Source organism: Convolutriloba macropyga, chromosome 3 (genome assembly GCF_964194025.1).
Source record: "Convolutriloba macropyga chromosome 3, txConMacr16.3, whole genome shotgun sequence".
Taxonomy (NCBI): domain Eukaryota; kingdom Metazoa; phylum Xenacoelomorpha; order Acoela; family Convolutidae; genus Convolutriloba; species Convolutriloba macropyga.
This window is the reverse complement of record NC_134470.1, coordinates 56,448,659-56,468,391: the sequence shown is the minus strand read 5'-3', so window position 1 is coordinate 56,468,391 and position 19,733 is coordinate 56,448,659. Positions and strand designations below refer to the sequence as shown.

The 19,733-nt window shown below is 33.0% G+C and overlaps 1 protein-coding gene across 1 annotated transcript in view; it reads right to left on the bottom strand.

Annotated features, from left to right (window-relative positions):
* The window catches only part of LOC142336300 (uncharacterized), a 118,222-nt gene extending 102,315 nt beyond the window's left edge, over positions 1-15,907 (bottom strand). The window contains exon 1 of the mRNA XM_075385019.1: positions 15,861-15,907. The gene's annotated coding sequence lies outside the window, so the exon portion shown is untranslated. The remainder of the gene's footprint in view (positions 1-15,860) is intronic.
* Between the last annotated feature and the right edge of the window lie 3,826 nt (positions 15,908-19,733).

The following is a 19,733-nucleotide window of genomic DNA, read 5'->3' as shown; positions in this document are numbered from 1 at the left end:
ATTATAGTCCAATGATCATTTCAATGGTTTATTCTGTTCACACCAAGCCTGAATGACGTAGTAAGCACTAAAAAAGGTCATACAAAAGCATCAAGTACGTTCCAGCTTATGATATATAATGTTTTAACCGAATATTTTGTCTGTAAATGAGACTTTTCTGTGAATCAATTCACTTTGAATCATTATTATGGTGCAAGTACAGCAAAAAAAATTTAATATTATATTGAGACTGATAAAAGACAAAGTTCCAGTAATAAATGTCGATCAAACGTTTTGACTTGCGATAATAAAACATTTTTCACTTATTCAAGGTGTACCTGTCGAAAATCGTAAATGGTCAACTTTCTCACCCTTCTAATCCGTTTTAAACTCAACCCATAGCAGAACGGCACTTCCACTGAAATTTTGACACATTTAAAGACAAAAAATGTCCAAAGTTCTTTTGCCTGAAAATAATTTTTCTCTCGGGCCTTTTTGGAAAGTTTCATAAAAACTTTGCCGTCGATAACCTATTTGTAGTTCAATGATCATTTCAATGGTTTATTCTATTCACACTGAGCGTGAATGACGCGGTAAGCACTAAAAAGATCATACAAAACCTTGCAGTACGTTCCAGCTTAAAATGATATAAACTAATTTTTTCTCATTTTTCTCTGTAAATGAGATTTTTCTTCGAGTCCATTCACTTTGAGTCATAATTTTGTTGCAAGTACCACAAAAAAAACAATTTTCAATATTATATTGAGACTGATAAAAAGACAAAGATCCATTGAATTATGTCGATCAAACGTTTTGACTTGCGATAGCATACCATTTTCCACTGAATCAGGGTTTACCTGGTGAAAATCGTAAATCGTCAAATATCTCACCTTTCTATTCCGTTTTGAACTCAAATTATAAGGGCACTCCCACTGAAGTTTTCACACAGTTTAAAGACGAAAAACGTGGTCCAAAATTGGTTTGCTTTAAAATGATGTTTCTCTCGAGCCTATACAGAAAGTTTCATATAAACTTTACCGTCGATAACGTATTTGAAATACCCGTTTCCACAAATATAGTTCAATGATCATTTCAATGGTTCATTCTGTTCACACCAATAGTGAATAACCTGGTAAAAACCAAAAGAGGTCATACAAAAGCAACCAGTACGTTCCAGATTATGATATATAATGATTTAACCGAATTTTTTCTCTGTAAATGAGACAATTCTGTGAATCAATTCACTTTGAATCTTTATTATGGTGCAAGTACAGCAAAAAAACAATTTTCAGTATTATAGTGAGACTGATAAAAGACAAAGTTTCATCAAAAATGTCGATCAAACGTTTTGACTTGCGATAACATAACTTTTTTCACTGATTCAAGGTGTACCTGGTGAAAATCGTAAATGGTCAAATATCTCATCCTTCTATTCCGTTTTGAACTCAACTTATAGCAGAAAAGCACTCCCACTGAAATTTTCACACAGTTTAAAGACGAAAAACGTGGTCCAAAAATGTTTTGCTTTAAAATGATGTTTCTCTCGAGCCTTTACGGAAAGTTTCATATAAACTTTGCCGTCGATAGCGTATTTGAAATACTCGTTTCCACAATTATATTTCAATGATCATTTCAATGGTTTATTGTGTTCACACCAATAGTGAATGACCTGGTAAGTACCAAAAGAGGTCATACAAAAGCATCCAGTACGCTCCAGCTTATGATATATAATGACTTAACCGATATTTTTCTCTGTGAATAAGACTTTTCTGTGATTCCATTCTTTTTGGATCATCATTATGCTGCAAGTACCGCAAAAAACAGTTTTCAATATTATATTGAGACTGATTAAAAAAGACAAAGATCCATTGAATAATGTCGATCAAACGTTTTGACTTGCGACTACATAACATTTTTCACTGAGTCAGGGTGTACCTGGTGAAAATCGTAAATTGTCAAATATATCACCCTTCCATTCCGTTTTGAACTCAACTTATAGCAGAAGGGCACTCCCACTGAAGAGTTTACACAGTTTAAAGACGAAAAACATGGTCCAAAATAGGTTTGCGTTAAAATGATGTTTCTCTCGAGCCTTTACAGAAAGTTTCATATAAACTTTGCCGTCGATAACGTATTTGAAATACTCGTTTCCACAAATATAGTTCAACGACCTTTTCAACGGTTTATTCTGTTCACACCATTAGTGAATAACCTGGTAAGTACCAAAAGAGGTCATACAAAAGCATCCAGTACGTTCCAGATTATGATATATAATGATTTAACCGAATTTTTTACCTGTAAATGAGCCTTTTCTGTGAATCAATTCACTTTGAAACATTATTATGGTGCAAGTACAGCAAAAAACAATTTTTAATATTACATTGAGATTGATAGAAGACAAGGTTCCAGTAATAAATTTCGATCAAACGTTTTGAATTGCGATAATATAACATTTTTCAATGATTCAATGTGTACCTGTCGAAAATCGTAAATGGTCAAACTTCTCACCCTTCTTATCCGTTTTAAACTCAACCTCTAGCAGAACGGCACTTGCACTTAAAATTTGACACATTTAAAGACAAAAAATGGGGTCCAAAGTTCTTTTGCCTGAAAATAATTTTTCTCTCGGGCCTTTTTGGAAAGTTTCATATAAATTTTGCCGTCGATAACGTATTTGAAAAAAGCGTTCACACAAACATAGTTCAATGATCATTTCAATGGTTTATTTTGTTCACAATGAGCGTGAATGAGGCGGTAAGCACTAAAAATGTCATACAAAATCATGCAGTACGTTCCAGCTTTTGATATAAAATGATATAATCGAATTTTTTCTCATTTTTCTCTGTAAATGAGACTTTTCTGTGAATCCATTCACTTTGAATTATTATTTTGTTGCAGGTAACACAAGACAAAAACAATTTTCAATATTATATTGAGACTAATAAAAAGACAAAGATCCATTAAATAATGTCGATCGAACGTTTTGACTTGCGATAACATAACATTTTTTCACTGAATCAGGGTGTACCTGGTGAAAATCGTAAATGGTCAAATATCTCATCCTTCTATTCCGTTTTGAACTCAACTTATAGCAGAAGGGCACTCCCACTGAAATTTTCACACAGTTTAAAGACGAAAAACGTGGTCCAAAATTGTTTTGCTTTAAAATGATGTTTCTCTCGAGCCTTTACGGAAAGTTTCATTTAAACTTTGCCGTCGATAGCGTATTTGAAATACTCGTTTCCACAATTATAGTTCAATGATCATTTCAATGGTTTATTGTTTTCACACCAATAGTGAATGACCTGGTAAGTACCAAAAGAGGTCATACAAAAGCATCCAGTACGCTCCAGCTTATGATATATAATGACTTAACCGATATTTTTCTCTGTAAATAAAACTTTTCTGTGATTCCATTCTTTTTGGATCATCATTATGCTTCAAGTACCGCAAAAAAAAAATTTTCAATATTATATTGCGACTGATAAAGAGACAAAGATCCATTGAATAATGTCGATCAAACGTTTTGACTTGCGATAACATAACATTTTTTACTGAATCAGGGTGTATCTGGTGAAAATCGTAAATGGTCAAATATCTCACCCTTCCATTCCGTTTTGAACTCAACTTATAGCAGAAGGGCACTCCCACTGAAGTTTTCACACAGTTTAAAGACGAAAAACGTGGTCCAAAATTGGTTTGCTTTAAAATGATGTTTCTCTCGAGCCTATACAGAAAGTTTCAAATAAACTTTACCGTCGATAACGTATTTGAAATACTCGTTTCCACAAATATAGTTCAATGATCATTTCAATGGTTTATTCTGTTCACACCGAGCGTGAATGACGCGGTAAGAACCAAAAAAAGGTCTTACAAAAGCATCCAGTACGCTCCAGCTTATGATATATAATGACTTAACCGATATTTTTCTCTGTAAATAAGACTTTTCTGTGATTCCATTCTTTTTGGATCATCATTATGCTGCAAGTACCGCAAAAAACAATTTTCAATATTATATTGAGGCTGATAAAGAGACAAAGATCCATTGAATAATGTCGATCAAACGTTTTGACTTGCGATAACATAACATTTTTCACTGAATCAGGGTGTACCTGGTGAAAATCGTAAATGATCAAATACCTCACCCTTCTATTCCGTTTTGAACTCAACTTATAGCAGAAGGGCACTCCCACTGAAGTTTTCACACAGTTTAAAGACAAAAAACGTGGTCCAAAATTGGTTTGCTTTAAAATGATGTTTCTCTCGAGCCTATACAGAAAGTTTCATATAAACTTTACCGTCGATAACGTATTTGAAATACTCGTTTCCACAAATATAGTTCAATGATCATTTCAATGGTTTATTCTGTTCACACCGAGCGTGAATGACGCGGTAAGAACCAAAAAAAGGTCTTACAAAAGCATCCAGTACGCTCCAGCTTATGATATATAATGACTTAACCGATATTTTTCTCTGTAAATAAGACTTTTCTGTGATTCCATTCTTTTTGGATCATCATTATGCTGCAAGTACCGCAAAAAACAATTTTCAATATTATATTGAGGCTGATAAAGAGACAAAGATCCATTGAATAATGTCGATCAAACGTTTTGACTTGCGATAACATAACATTTTTCACTGAATCAGGGTGTACCTGGTGAAAATCGTAAATGATCAAATACCTCACCCTTCTATTCCGTTTTGAACTCAACTTATAGCAGAAGGGCACTCCCACTGAAGTTTTCACACAGTTTAAAGACAAAAAACGTGGTCCAAAATTGGTTTGCTTTAAAATGATGTTTCTCTCGAGCCTATACAGAAAGTTTCATATAAACTTTACCGTCGATAACGTATTTGAAATACTCGTTTCCACAAATATAGTTCAATGATCATTTCAATGGTTTATTCTGTTCACACCGAGCGTGAATGACGCGGTAAGAACCAAAAAAAGGTCATACAAAAGCATCCAGTACGCTCCAGCTTATGATATATAATGACTTAACCGATATTTTTCACTGTAAATAAGACTTTTCTGTGATTCCATTCTTTTTGGATCATCATTATGCTGCAAGTACCGCAAAAAACAATTTTCAATATTATATTGAGACTGATAAAGAGACAAAGATCCATTGAATAATGTCGATCAAACGTTTTGACTTGCGATAACATAACATTTTTCACTGAATCAGGGTGTACCTGGTGAAAATCGTAAATGATCAAATACCCCACCCTTCTATTCCGTTTTGAACTCAACTTATAGCAGAAAGGCACTCCCACTGAAATTTTCACACAGTTTAAAGACGAAAACGTGGTCCAAAATTGTTTTGCTTTAAAATGATATTTCTCTCGAGCCTTTACGAAAAGTTTCATATAAACTTTGCCGTCGATAGCGTATTTGAAATACTCTTTTCCACAATTATAGTTCAATGATCATTTCAATGGTTTATTCTGTTCACAACAATAGTGAATTAACTGGTAAGTACAAAAAGAGGTCATTCAAAAGCATCCAGTACTTTCTAGCTTTTGATATATAATTGTTTAACCGATATTTTTCTCTGTAAATGAGACTTTTCTGTGAATCCATTCTTTTTGGATCAATATTATGCTGCAAAACCGCAAAAAACAAATTTCAATATTAGATTGAGACTGATAAAAAGACAAAGATCCATTGAACAATGGTGATCAAGCGTTTTGACTTGTGATAACATAACATTTTTCACTGAATCAGGGTGTACCTGGTGAAAATCGTAAATGATCAAATACCTCACCCTTCTATTCCGTTCTGAACTCAACTTATAGCAGAAGGGCACTCCCATTGAAATTTTCACACAGTTTTAAAGACGAAAAACGTGGTCCAAAATTGTTTTGCTTTAAAATGATGTTTCTCTCGAGCCTTTACGGAAAGTTTCATATGAACTTTGCCGTCGATAGCGTATTTGAAATACTCGTTTCCACAATTATAGTTCAATGATCATTTCAATGATTTATTGTGTTCACACCAATAGTGAATGACCTGGTAAGTACCAAAAGAGGTCATACAAAAGCATCCAGTACGCCCCAGCTCATGATATATAATGACTTAACCGATATTTTTCTCTGTAAATAAGACTTTTCTGTGATTCCATTCTTCTTGGATCATCATTATGCTGTAAGTACCGCAAAAAACAATTTTTAATATTATATTTAGACTGATAAAGAGACAAAGATCCATTGAATAATGTCGATCACACGTTTTGACTTGCGATAACATAACATTTTTCACTGAATCAGGGTGTACCTGGTGAAAATCGTAAATGGTCAAATATCTCAACCTTCCATTCCGTTTTGAACTCAACTTATAGCAGAAGGGCACTCCCACTGAGGTTTTCACACAGTTTAAAGACAAAAAACGTGGTCCAAAATTGGTTTGCTTTAAAATGATGTTTCTCTCGAGCGTATACAGAAAGTTGCATATAAACTTTGCCGTCGATAACGTATTTGAAATACTCGTTTCCATAAATATAGTTCAACGATCATTTCAATGATTTATTCTGTTCACAACAAAAGTGAATGACCTGGTAAGTACAAAAAGAGGTCATACAAAAGCATCCAGTACGTTATAGCTTTTGATATATAATTGTTTAACCGATATTTTTCTCTGTAAATGAGACTTTTCTGTGAATCCATTCTTTTTGGATCAATATTATGCTGCAAAACAGCAAAAAACAAATTTCAATATTAGATTGAGACTGATAAAAAGACAAAGATCCATTGAATAATGTTGATCAAGCGTTTTGACTTGTGATAACATAACATTTTTCAATGAATCAGGGTGTACCTGGTGAAAATCGTAAATGATCAAATACCTCACCCTTCTATTCCGTTTTGAACTCAACTTATAGCAGAAGGGCACTCCCACTGAAATTTTCACACAGTTTAAAGACGAAAAACGTGGTCCAAATTTGTTTTCCTTTAAAAAGATGTTTCTCTCGAGCCTTTACGGAAGGTTTCATATAAACTTTATCGTCGATAACGTATTTGAAATACTCGTTTCCACAAATATAGTTCAAAAATCATTTCAATGGTTTATTGTGTTCACACTAATAGTGAATGATCTGGTAAGTACCAAAAGAAGTCATACAAAAGCATCCAGTACGCTCCAGCTTATGATATATAATGATTTAACCGAAATTTTTCTCTGTAAATGTGACTTTTCTGTGAATCCATTCTTTCTGGATCATTATTATGCTGCAAGTACCGAAAAAAACAGTTCTTAATATTATAATGAGACTGATAAAAAAGAATGATCCATTGAACAATGTCGATCAAACGTTTTGACTTGTGATAACATAACATTTTTCACTGAATCAGGGTGTACCTGGTGAAAATCGTAAATGGTCAAATACCTCACCCTTCTGTTCCGTTTTGAACTCAACTTATAGCAGAAGGGCACTCCCGCTGTAATTTTAACACAGCATAAAGACAAGAAACGGGGTCCAAAATTATTTTGCCTTAAAAAAATTTTTCTCGAGCTTTTACGGAAAGTTTCATTTAAACTTTGCCATCGATAACGTATTTGAAATACTCGTTTCCACAAATATAGTTCAATAATCATTTCAATGGTTTATTGTGTTCACACCATAAGTGAATGACTTGGTAAGTACCAGAAGAGGTCATACAATAGCATCCAGTACGCTCCAGCTTTTGATATATAATGATTTAACCAATACTTTTCTCTGTAAATGAGATTTTTCTGTGAATCCATTCTTTTTGGATCATTATTATGCTGCAAGTACCGCAAAAAAACAATTTTCAATAATTTATTGAAATGACAAAAGAGAAAGTTCCATTATAAAATGTTTATCAAACGTTTTGACTTACGATAACGTAACATTTTTCACTGATTCGAGGAGTACCTGGTGAAAGCCGTAAATGGTCAAATATCTCACCCTTCTAATCCGTTCTAAACTCAACTTATAGCAGAAGGGCTCTGCTACTGACATTTTAACACAGTTTAAAGACAAGAAACGGGGTCCAAAGTTGTTTTGCCTTAAAATGATTTTTCTCTCGAGCTTTTACGGATAGTTTCATTTAAAGTTTGCCATCGATAACGTATTTGAAATACTCGTTTCCACAAGAATAGTTCAATGATCTTTTCAATGGTTCATTCTGTTCAAATCAAGCGCGAATAACGTGGTAAGCACCAAAAAAGGTCAAACAAAAGCATCCAGTACGTTCCAGCATATTATATATAATGGTTTAACCGAGTTTTTTCTCTGTAATTGAGACTTTTTTGTGAATCAATTCACTTCGAATCATTATTATGTTGCAAGTACCACAAAAAACAAATTTCCTTATTATATTAAGACTGATAAAAGAGAAAATTCCAGTAAAAATGCCTGTCAAACGTTTTCACTTGCGATAACATAACATTTTTCACTGATTCAGGGTGTACCTGTCGAAAATGGTAAATGGTCAAACATCTCACCCTTCTAATCCGTTGTAAACTCAACCTATAGCTGAACGGCACTCAAACTGAAATTTTCACACTGTTTAAAGACAAAAGACGGTACAAAATGTTTTTGCCTTAAAATAATTTTTCGCTCGTGCCTTTACGGAGAGATTCATTTAAACTTTGCCGTCGATAAAGTATTTGAAATACTCGTTTCCACAAATAAAACTCAATGACCCTTTGAATGGTTTATTCTGTTCACAGCAAGAGTTAAGGACCGGTAAGTACCAAAAGAGGTCATACGAAGGCATCCAGTACGTTCCAGCTTATGATATATAACGATTTAACATACATTTTTCTCTGTAAATGAGACATTTCTGTGAATCCATTCGCTTTCAATCATTATTTTGCTGCAAGTACCGCAAAAAACAGTTTTCAATAATTTATTCAGACTGATAAAAGACAAAGTTCTATCAAAAAAAGTTGATCAAACGTTTTTACTTCCGATAACATAACATTTTTCACTGATTCAAGGTGTACCTGGTGAAAGTCGTAAATGGTCAAATATCTCACCCTTCTAATCCGTTTTAAACTCAACTTATAGCAGAAGGGCTCTCCCAATGACATTTTAACATAGTTTAAAGACAAGAAAGGGGTCCAAAATTGGTTTGCCTTAAAATAATTTTTCTCTCGTGCCTTTACGGAAAATTTCATTTAAACTTTGCCATCGATAACGTATTTGAAATACTCGTTTCGACAAGAATAGTTCAATGACCTTTTCAATGGTTTATTCTGTTCAAATCAAGCGCGAATGACGTGGTAAGCACCAAAAAAGTCATACAAAAGCTTCCAATACGATCCAGCTTATGATATATAATGGTTTAACCGAATTTTTTCTCTGTAAAGGAGACTTTTTTGTGAATTCGTTCACTTTGAATCATTATTATGTTGCAAGTACCGCAAAAAACAAACTTCAATATTATGTTGAGACTGATAAAAGACAAAGTTCCAGTAAAAAATGTCGATCAAACTTTTTGACTTGCGATAACATAACATTCTTCACTGATTCATGATGTACCTGTCGAAAATCGTAAATGGTCAAATATCTCACCCTTCTATTCCGTTGTAAACTCAACCTATAGCAGAACGGCACTCAAACTGAAATTTTCACACAGTTGAAAGACAAAAAGGGTACAAAATTTTTTCCCCTTAAAATAATTTTTCTCTCGGGCCTTTACGGAAAGGTTCATATAAACTTTGCCGTCGATAACGTATTTGAAATACTCGTTTCCACAAATATAACTCAATGATCCTTCGAATGGTTTATTCTGTTTACACCAAATGTGATTGACGTGGCAAATGCTAAAAAAGTTCATACAAAAGCATCCAGTACGTTCCAGCTAATGATAGGGAATGAATGATTCGAATATTTTCTCTGTAAATGAGACTTTTCTGTGAATCCATTCACTTTGAATTATTATCATCGTGCAAGCACCGCAAAAAAACAATTTTCAATATTATAGTGAGACTGATAAAAGACAAAGTTCATCAAAAAATGTCGATCAAACGTTTTGACTTGCGATAACATAACTTTTTTCACTGATTCAAGGTGTACCTGGTGAAAGTCGTAAATGGTCAAATATCTCACCCTTCTAACTCGTTCTAAACTCAACACATAGCAGAAGGGCTCTCCCGCTAAAATTTTAACAAAGTTTAAAGACAAGAAACGGGGTCCAAAATTGTTTTGCTTTAAAATAATGCTTCTCTCGATCCTTTACGGAAAGTTTCATGTAAACTTTGCCGTCGATAAGGTATTTGAAATACTCTTTTCCACAAATACAGTTCAATGATCTTTTCAATGGTTTATTCTGTTCACACCAATAGTGAATGACCTGGTAAGTACCAAAATAGGTCATACAAAAGCATCCAGTACGCTCCAGCTTATGATATATAATGATTTAACCGATTTTTTTATCTGTAAATGAGACTTTTCTGTGAATCCATTCATTTTGAATCATTATTATGCTGCAAGTACAGCCACAAAACAATTTGCAATAACCTATTGACACTGATAAAAGACAGTGTTCCTTTAAAAATGTCGATCAAGCGCTCTGACTTGCCATAACATAACATTTTTCACTGATTCAAGGTGTACCTGGTGAAAGTCGTAAACGGTCAAATATCTCACCCTTCTAATACGTTCTAAACTCAACATATAGCAGAAGGGCTCTCCCGCTGAAATTTTAACAAAGTTTAAAGACAAGAAACGGGGTCCAAAATTGTTTTGCTTTAAAATAATGCTTCTCTCGATCCTTTACGAAAAGTTTCATGTAAACTTTGCCGTCGATAAGGTATTTGAAATACTCTTTTCCACAAATACAGTTCAATGATCTTTTCAATGGTTTATTCTGTTCACACCAATAGTGAATGACCTGGTAAGAACCAAAAGAAGTCATACAAAAGCATCCAGTACGCTCCAGCTTATGATATATAATGATTTAACCGATATTTTTCTCTGTAAATGAGATTTTTCTGTTAATCCATTCACTTCGAATCATTATTATGCTGCAAGTACCACAAAAATCAATCTTCAATAATTTATTGAGACTGATAATAGACAATGTTCTATTAACAAATGTTGATCAAACGTTTTTGACATGCGATAACATAACATTTTTCACTGATTCAAGGTGTACCTGTCGAAAATCGTAAATGGTCAAATTTCTCACCCTTCTAATCCGCAGTAAACTCAACTTATAGCAGAACGGCACTCAAACTGAAATTTTCACACAGTTTAAAGACAAAAAAGGTGCAAAATTTTTTGCCTTAAAATAATTTTTCTCTCGGGCCTTTACGGAAAGATTCGTATAAACTTTGCCGTCGATAACGTATTTGAAATACTCGTTTCCACAAATATAACTCAATGGTCCTTTGAATAGTTTATTCTGTTCACACCAATAGTGAATGACCTGGTAAGTACCAAAAGAGGTCATACGAAAGCATCCAGTACGTTCCAGCTTATGATATATAAAATGATTTAACCAATATTTTTCTCTGTAAATGAAACTTTTCTTTGAATCCATTCACTTTGAATCTTTATTATGCTGCAAGTACAGCGAAAAAACAATTCTCAATAACCTATTGTGACTGATAAAAGACAAAGTTCCATCAAAAATGTCGATCAAACGTTTTGACTTACGATAACATAACATTTTTCAATGATTCAAGGTGTACCTGGTGAAAGTCGTAAATGGTCAAGTATCTCACCCTTCTAATCCGTTCTAAACTCAACTTATAGCAGAAGGGCTCTCCCACTGACATTTTAACACAGTTTAAAGACAAGAAACGGGGTCCAAAATTGTTATGCCTTAAAATAATTTTTCTCTCGAGCTTTTACGGAAAGTTTCATGTAAACTTTGCCATCGATACCGTATTTGAAACACTCGTTTCCACAAGAGTAGTTCAATGATCTTTTCAATGTTTTATTCTGTTCAAATCAAGCGTGAATGACGTGGTAAGCACCAAAAAAAAGTCATACAAAAGCATCCAGGACGTTCCAGCTTAAGATATATATAATGGTTTAACCGAGTTTTTTTCTCTTTAAATGAGACTTTTTGTGAATCCATTAATTTTGAATCCGTTTTATGTTGCAAGTACCGCAAAAAACAAGTTTCAATATTCTTTTGAGACTGATAAAAGACAAAATTCCAGTAAAAAATGTCGATCAAACGTTTTGACTTACGATAACATAACATTTTTTACTGATTCAAGGTGTACCTATCGAAAATCGTAAATGGTCAAATATCTCACCCTTTTGATCTGTTCTAAACTCAACCTAAAGGAGAACCGCACTTCCATTGAAAATTTCACACAATTTAAAGACAAAAAAACGGGGTACAAAATTTTTTGCCTAAAAATAATTTTTCTCTCGGGCCTTTACGAAAAGTTTCATATAAAGTTTGCCGTCCATAACGTATTTGAGGTACTCGTTTCCACAAGAGTAGTTCAATGTTCATTTCAATGGTTTATTCTGTTCAAATCAAGCGTGAATTACGTGGTAAGCACCAAAAAATGGTCATACAAAAGCATCCAGGACGTTCCAGCATATGATATATTTAATAGTTTAACCGAATTTTTTCTCTGTAAATGAGACTTTTTGTGAATCAATTGACTTTGAATCATTATTATGTTGCAAGTACCGCAAAAAACAAATTTCAATATTATAGTAAAACTGATAAAAGAGAAAATTCCAGTAAAAAATGCCGGTCAAACGTTTTGACTTGCGATAACATAACATTTTCCATTGATTCAAGATGTACCTGGTGAAAATCGTAAATGGTCAAATATCTCACCCTCTTAATCCGTTTTAAACTCAACCTGTAATAGAACGACATTCTCATTGAGCTTTTCACACAGTTTAAAGACACAAAATTGGGTCTACAATTTTTTTGCCCTGAAATAATTTTTCTCTCGGGCCTTTACGGAAAGTTTCTTTTAAACTTTGCCGTCGATAACGTAATTAAAATAAATGTTTCTACAAATATAGTGCAATGATCAAATCAATAGTTTAATATTATCACAACAAGCGTGCACGACGTGGTAAGCACTAAAAAGATCATACAAAAGCGTCCAGTACGTTCCAGCTTATAACATATAATGATTTAATCGAATTTTCTTTGCAAATTAGGTTTTCTGTGAATCCATTCACTTTGAATTATTATTTTGCTGCAAGTACCACAAAAAAACAGTTTTAAATATTATATTGAGACTGATAAAAGACAAAGGTCCAGAAAGAATATCGATTAGATTTTTTGACTTGCGATAACATAACATTTTTCACTGACTCGAGTTGTACCTGTCGAAAATCCTAAATGGTCAGATATCTCACCCTTTTAATCCGTTCTAAACTCAACCTATAGCAGAACCGCATTCCTACTGAAAATTTCACTCAGTTTAGAGACAAAAAAATGAGGTCCACATTTTTTTTTGCCTAAAAACGATTTTTCTTTCCGGCCTTTACGGAAAGTTTCATATAAGGTTTGTCGTCAATAACGTATTTGAAATACTCGTTTCCACTAATATAGCTCAATGATCATTTCAATGGTTTATTATGTTCACATCAGGCGGCAAAGACGTGGTAGGTACTAAAAATGTCATATAAAAGCATCCAGTACGTTCCAGCTTCTGATATATAATGATTTAATCAAATGTTTTCTATGTAAAAGAGACTTTTCCGTGAATCGATTCACATTGAATGATCATTTTGTTGCAAGTACCGCTAAAAACGATCTCCGGTCATGTTTTGAGACTGATAAAAGACATAGTTTTAGTACTAAAAACTCAATCAAAAGTAAAGGACGTGCACTGTCAACCTAATTTGGGCGAAATATTTTTTCCGTGTTTGTTAAATTTCTGTTCGAATTATTGCATTTTTATCATTTATTTTTCAAAGGCTTGAAAATGAGAAGTGTTCTTTTGTCGTCGTTTCACAACTCTTTTGAGCCAAACTTTGGATTCGGCGCAACTTTGGATTCGGCGGATTATTTTTTACCGCATTCACCACTTGATTTTTGTAACTTCACCGCATTTATCGCTTATCTTACAAAATTTTCCACGTTCACCGCCTATCTTACATAATTTTGCGATGAATGGCGGTGACGCCTTGACCCGGGCACAAAACCGACAAAGCCGACGCTTCTCACCACCAAAACTGATGAGACCAACAAAACTGACAGAAACTGACAAAAACCGTCAAAAACCAATACTCATTATACGTAAAACCGATGAAACCGACAAATGTCAGCAAAAAATGACGCTTCTTACATCGTTTTCGTCGGTCTTCCTCAACACGGGTTAGCAGATACTCAAAACCAATCTGATCTAGAGAGCTCCGATTTTCTTAAATGTGCCAATCCGACCCTAGTAGCGTTACGTAATGATGTCCAGAAAACATATATCTGGGAGTGTGAGTTGGTTGTGAGTTGGATGTGTCAAGTAGTTCAACGAATCAAAGAGAATCTCAAATACAGCGAAGGGATATTTAAGTAAATTGGACTTAGATGAACAATTAAATAGACTTTGCATGATTTAAACTCTGCTTTCCCATGACAGGAAATGAATACCAAAGGTGAACGTATTGTCGTATAGACAGAATAGGTAAACTTTAAACGAACATGTATGCTCAAATATTGGCTAGCCGAAAATTTGTATTGCTGCGATTAATGCTTGATTAAATAACTATTTATTTAAATATAAATTCGTCGCAAGCAGTACAGACCAAATTTATTAGCTCTAGAGGATTTAAAAATAATTAAAGCATATAAATATGCTTTTGCAAGCTCAATAATAAAAATATGTGATGCCTTAACAAAACTTTAATTTTACCACGTTGCAAACCGACGTTTTTTCTTATATAAAGTCTGCAAAGTATAAAATGTTGTTCATATCAGCATTACAATGATGATGTTATCAGCAATACAACCAAAACTTTGGGTTTTATGCATAATTAGAAAATAATCTTGAACTTATGCATAAAATTTTGTTGCATGTTTCTTAGAAGTGAGCAATTATAAGCATTTTTTATAAGTGTGCATTTATATCTGGCATCAAAGAATACCATAACTTTAGACATACGTATGGACTTACTTTTTCATGTAGCACACAAGTTTGCGAGAAACACTTGACTTTTAGCGGCGCCTTTTAAAAAATCACAGTGATGCCTGAGAATCACAGATCTGATCCCTTTCGATAAAAAACTAAAAAGTAAAAAAGGAAAAAGAGGATCATACATGATTTCTTTGTGTTCATACCAGGATCGTATTAAGAAATCGATCATTGACAGTAAGAAATCATTTATGACACTTGCATGAACTCCACAAAATTTCATTCCGGGAATTGAATAAAATGGGAGCAGTGTATAATAAGTGCTATTCAAACACTAAATAAAAATTTTCGAAAAAAGCTCTTTTTACGGCCTTTTTATAAAAAAGTCAATTCCAAAAAACCGCCTATTCGGCGTATTTATTGGAATAATTTTTTTTCTTAAATCTTGATGCATACAACAACTATTTCAAAAAACCTCGATTAGTGATTATGAAAAACACCTATTAAACACTACTCGAACAAAAAATTTAAAAATTAATAAAACATTAACAAAAAAACGCTGAAATCACACAAATTAATATTTTACTATTATATTAAGCAAAAACACTAAAATCAATCAAGTGCCTAATTTTGAACAAAGGACGATTATTAAATAAAATCATAATATTAAATCAAAGCACTAATTTTAACCAAAAACTATAATCTTACTATAATATTAAGCTAAACAGTAATATTAACCAAAACCATAAAATTAACTAAAATCCTTATCCTACTATGTTTATCTTTAATACTAAATTCAAAATGTTCTATTCTATTGTTTGTGACTTTTTGAAATAAAATTTTTAACCTGGCGATTCAGTTACCTGGCGATTCAGTTAACCATAATAACCTGGCGATTCAGTTAAATTAAATCTATACCATAAATCAGAGCTATTAGCAATATCTGTAATACCAGATATAAAGTGAATATTAATTGTATATCAACAATTCTAGTGGCTATATAATTACCCGAATGATATACTTAAGTTTTAATTACTATTAATGCTATTGAACTCTCTAGACCAAAAATGAGAACACCCCGTATTACAATCATCTTAAATATCCGTGTATTCTGAATCTTTGTAACATTACCATATAATTCTCGTTTTATGATATTTGCTATTTCAGACAATTCATAAGATCCAATTGTTATTTCTAAGATCGTACCACCATCAAGTGAAATGTCACCAGCTGAATCTACATTCGAAGAATTAATTTCATTCTCTGCTTTATATGCATTTTTTAATTCTTTTCAGTTATATTAAATACTGAATTATAAACAGATAATCTAATTAAAACTCTGTTGTATTAAAAACACGTTCATTAAAACAAAATCTTCCAATTGGTCTTGTCATTTTAAAGTTAAGTGCATGTTCGTCTTTAGTTTTCGTTAAGGCATCATATGTCTTTTGTAAATCTCATAGGATTAAGCTGTCAGGCAATTTTTTTAAATTCAAATACTGCATATTATAATACTCAATGTATTAACCGTTTTATTAAACAGTGTAAAAACTTGTAATTAACATTTTGTACCGTAAAAATGGAAGTTAGAATAGATGCAGCTTACGATTATAATAATGATATACACAAGACTATATTATAAAATATAGACCTAATAATCAAGCACTAATGAACACAGCTGATGCTAGTATTATCATTCTCAATAGAAAAGAAAACCAGGTGTTTTGGAAATCCTGTTAGTATCAGATTCGTTAATTATGGTACACTACCACTATTTGAATCAATTTAACTTGAAACAAGTGATAGAAATATAGAATATATAGATCAATGTCCTCCTAATCTCCTAATGTATAAATTACTCACATCTACTTATGATAAAACGGACACAAAAGTTTCTAAATACAGTTTCAAAAAATGCGAATTTCAAAACAAAGGGGCATTAAAGCTGACCTAATCCAAATAGAGCCAAAAACAAAAAAATCTATTTGATTACCAAAAACTCTTATGTAAAATAAAGACAAAATATCAGGTGAGGTATTTTGACTTGACTGGAAATTCGGCTGTAATAGTTTTATATCAAGTCCCATGAGCCACTGACGCATGGCTGACGTGGGCCGCCAAAATCAAAATATAATTAACTGTTTTATTTATTTATCACATATTTATTTTGCCGGTAAATAATAAATATAATTTTTAATATACTTCGCTATAATTAGTTGAAGGTTTTCTAGTCTCATATCGCAAGTTAAGTTTAATTAGCTTGGCAAATTGATTATATAACTTTATATTTCAGTTCTTCTTGATATCGCCTCTTTTTAAATTCAGATATTTTGAAAGGAGTTGCGTACAACTATGCCGACGTAGTAATATTTGGACTTTTCAAAGTGCCAAAACTGGAACTGGTTTTGAAAGTGACGAAATTGCCAATACCAAATAATTAACAATTAAATTTGGCGCAATTCGTCTTCAAAGCAATTAGGGCACACTGATCAGACCTTCGGTTGTGGAGATTCATATTAAGTCCTACGGGCCGCCGAAGTTTGGCCATGGTTTGCAATTATCATTGTTTACTTCAACTTTTTTGCTCTAATTATCTTGTCAAAAAATTTACCGCGTCATTGTGATTGGATCAGAAATTTTATGCCCATTTGAGTTGATTGGATCTGATTGGACTTTAAGTTTATCGGTTAAAAAATTGAATAAATTTTGACTCTCTTATAATCTGTACCGCTATACGTCGGCATTGCTCTACATCACTTTCTATAAGTCACCCAACTAGGAATATATTAACAAATTACGAACAAATTTTTTATATATATCGTCATGTTCGATTGTAACAACTGGGAATTTTGGTCGTTTATATATGCATTGAGGTAGTTAGAAGATACTTAAAACCATTCTGATCTAGAGAGCTCCGATTTTCTTAAATGTGCCAATCTGACCCTGGTAGGGTTACGTAATCATGTCCAGAAAATAGAATTGTGAGAGTGTGAGTTGGCTATAGAGAAAATGTGCAAAGAAGTAGTTCGACGAGTTGAAAAGAAACTTGAACAAAAGCGAAGTGATATTTAACTAAAATGGACTTAGATGAACCAATAAAGAGACTGTGCATGTTTTAAACCCATGACAGGAAATGACTACCAAAGGTGAAGGTATTATCAAACAGACAGAATAGGTAAATTTTAAACGAATATGTATGCTCAAATATTGGCTAGCTAAAAATTTGTATTGCTGCGACGAATATTTGATTATATTACGACGCAGAGGTACACCCCAAAATTTTCGCCTTAGTAAAATTGGCTCGAAAATTAGATACATAAAATAAACGAAATTAGAAGACTTCCTTTGTATCTTAGTTTTCCCAAATGTGGTTCCGCCAATTTTGCGAAATAAAAGAACATTGGGTGCGAAAAGTAGGTAACAAATCTCGTAGCACGTTTCCGCTCAATTTAGGTAATTATTATTAGCGCGCAATTTGAGCATGCAATAAGCACTTGAATAAAGATTTATTTGAAGCTTTCAAAGCTTTAAAGTTCTTTAAATACATGCAACCACAAAAACTGATTTTTTCCGAAAAATCCCTCGCACATCAAAGGTTTCGTATATCAATCTGGGACTGGCCGCTTTTAATAAGTAGTAATAAATCGTACCAATAAGAAAAAATAAAGTAGTAAAAGTAGTAATAAAGTACTACTAATAGTCATAAGTTAGTCTTAAATAAATATGTAGTAATTAAGTAGGGCTTAATTGCGGTTTATATGCGAAATCGAGCTACATTGCGTGCGAAAAATTGATACATCACCAATGGAGCGGATGCGTGATACAATCCGTGCAAAAAATAGGTTATAAAATTTGTACTTGTATTTTTCGGCTAAGATTAGGACACTTTTGCGAACACGGGATACGCTATTCCCTTCCATTTTGCCGGTTTCTGCTAAAGTAGCTATTTTCTGCACTATTGTTCCACTTTCGATGTATTAGCATAGTAAAAACGAACACGAGATAAACACATCGGGCATATCTGCCCCTGACGACTTGGGTATACCTCAGCGTCATAATGTAAGATATAGGTAAATTTTAAACGGACATGTATGCTCAAATATTGACTATCCAAAAAATTGTATTGCTGCAACGAATGTTTGGTTAAGTAACTATGTATTTAAATATACAATCGTCGCAAAAGGACAGTCCAAATTGACATCAGCTCTAAAGGATACAAAATAAATTAAAGCGTCTAAATGTGCTTTTGAAAGCTCATTATTACCAATATGTGATGCCCTAACAATACGTTGTTTTTACCACGTATTGCAAACCGACGTTTTTTCTTAAATAAAGCCTGCAATGTATAAAAATGTTGTTCATATCAACATTATAATGGTGATGTTATCAACAGTACAACCAAAACTTTGGGATTTATGCATAATTAGAGAAAAAATTTAGAACATATGCATAAAATTTTGTTGCAGGTTTCTTAGAAGGGAGCATTTATAAGCATTTCCTTTAAGTGAGCATTTATATATGGCATCAAAAAAAAAACCATAATTTTAGACATGCATATCATATCGACTTACTTTTTCATGTAGCACGCAATTTTGCGAGAAACACTGACTTTTAGCGGCGCCTTTTGGAGAATCACAGTGATGCCTGGGAATCACAGAACTGATCCCTATCAATAAAAAACTAAAACGTAAAAAAGGGGAAAAGGAGATCCTTGATTCTT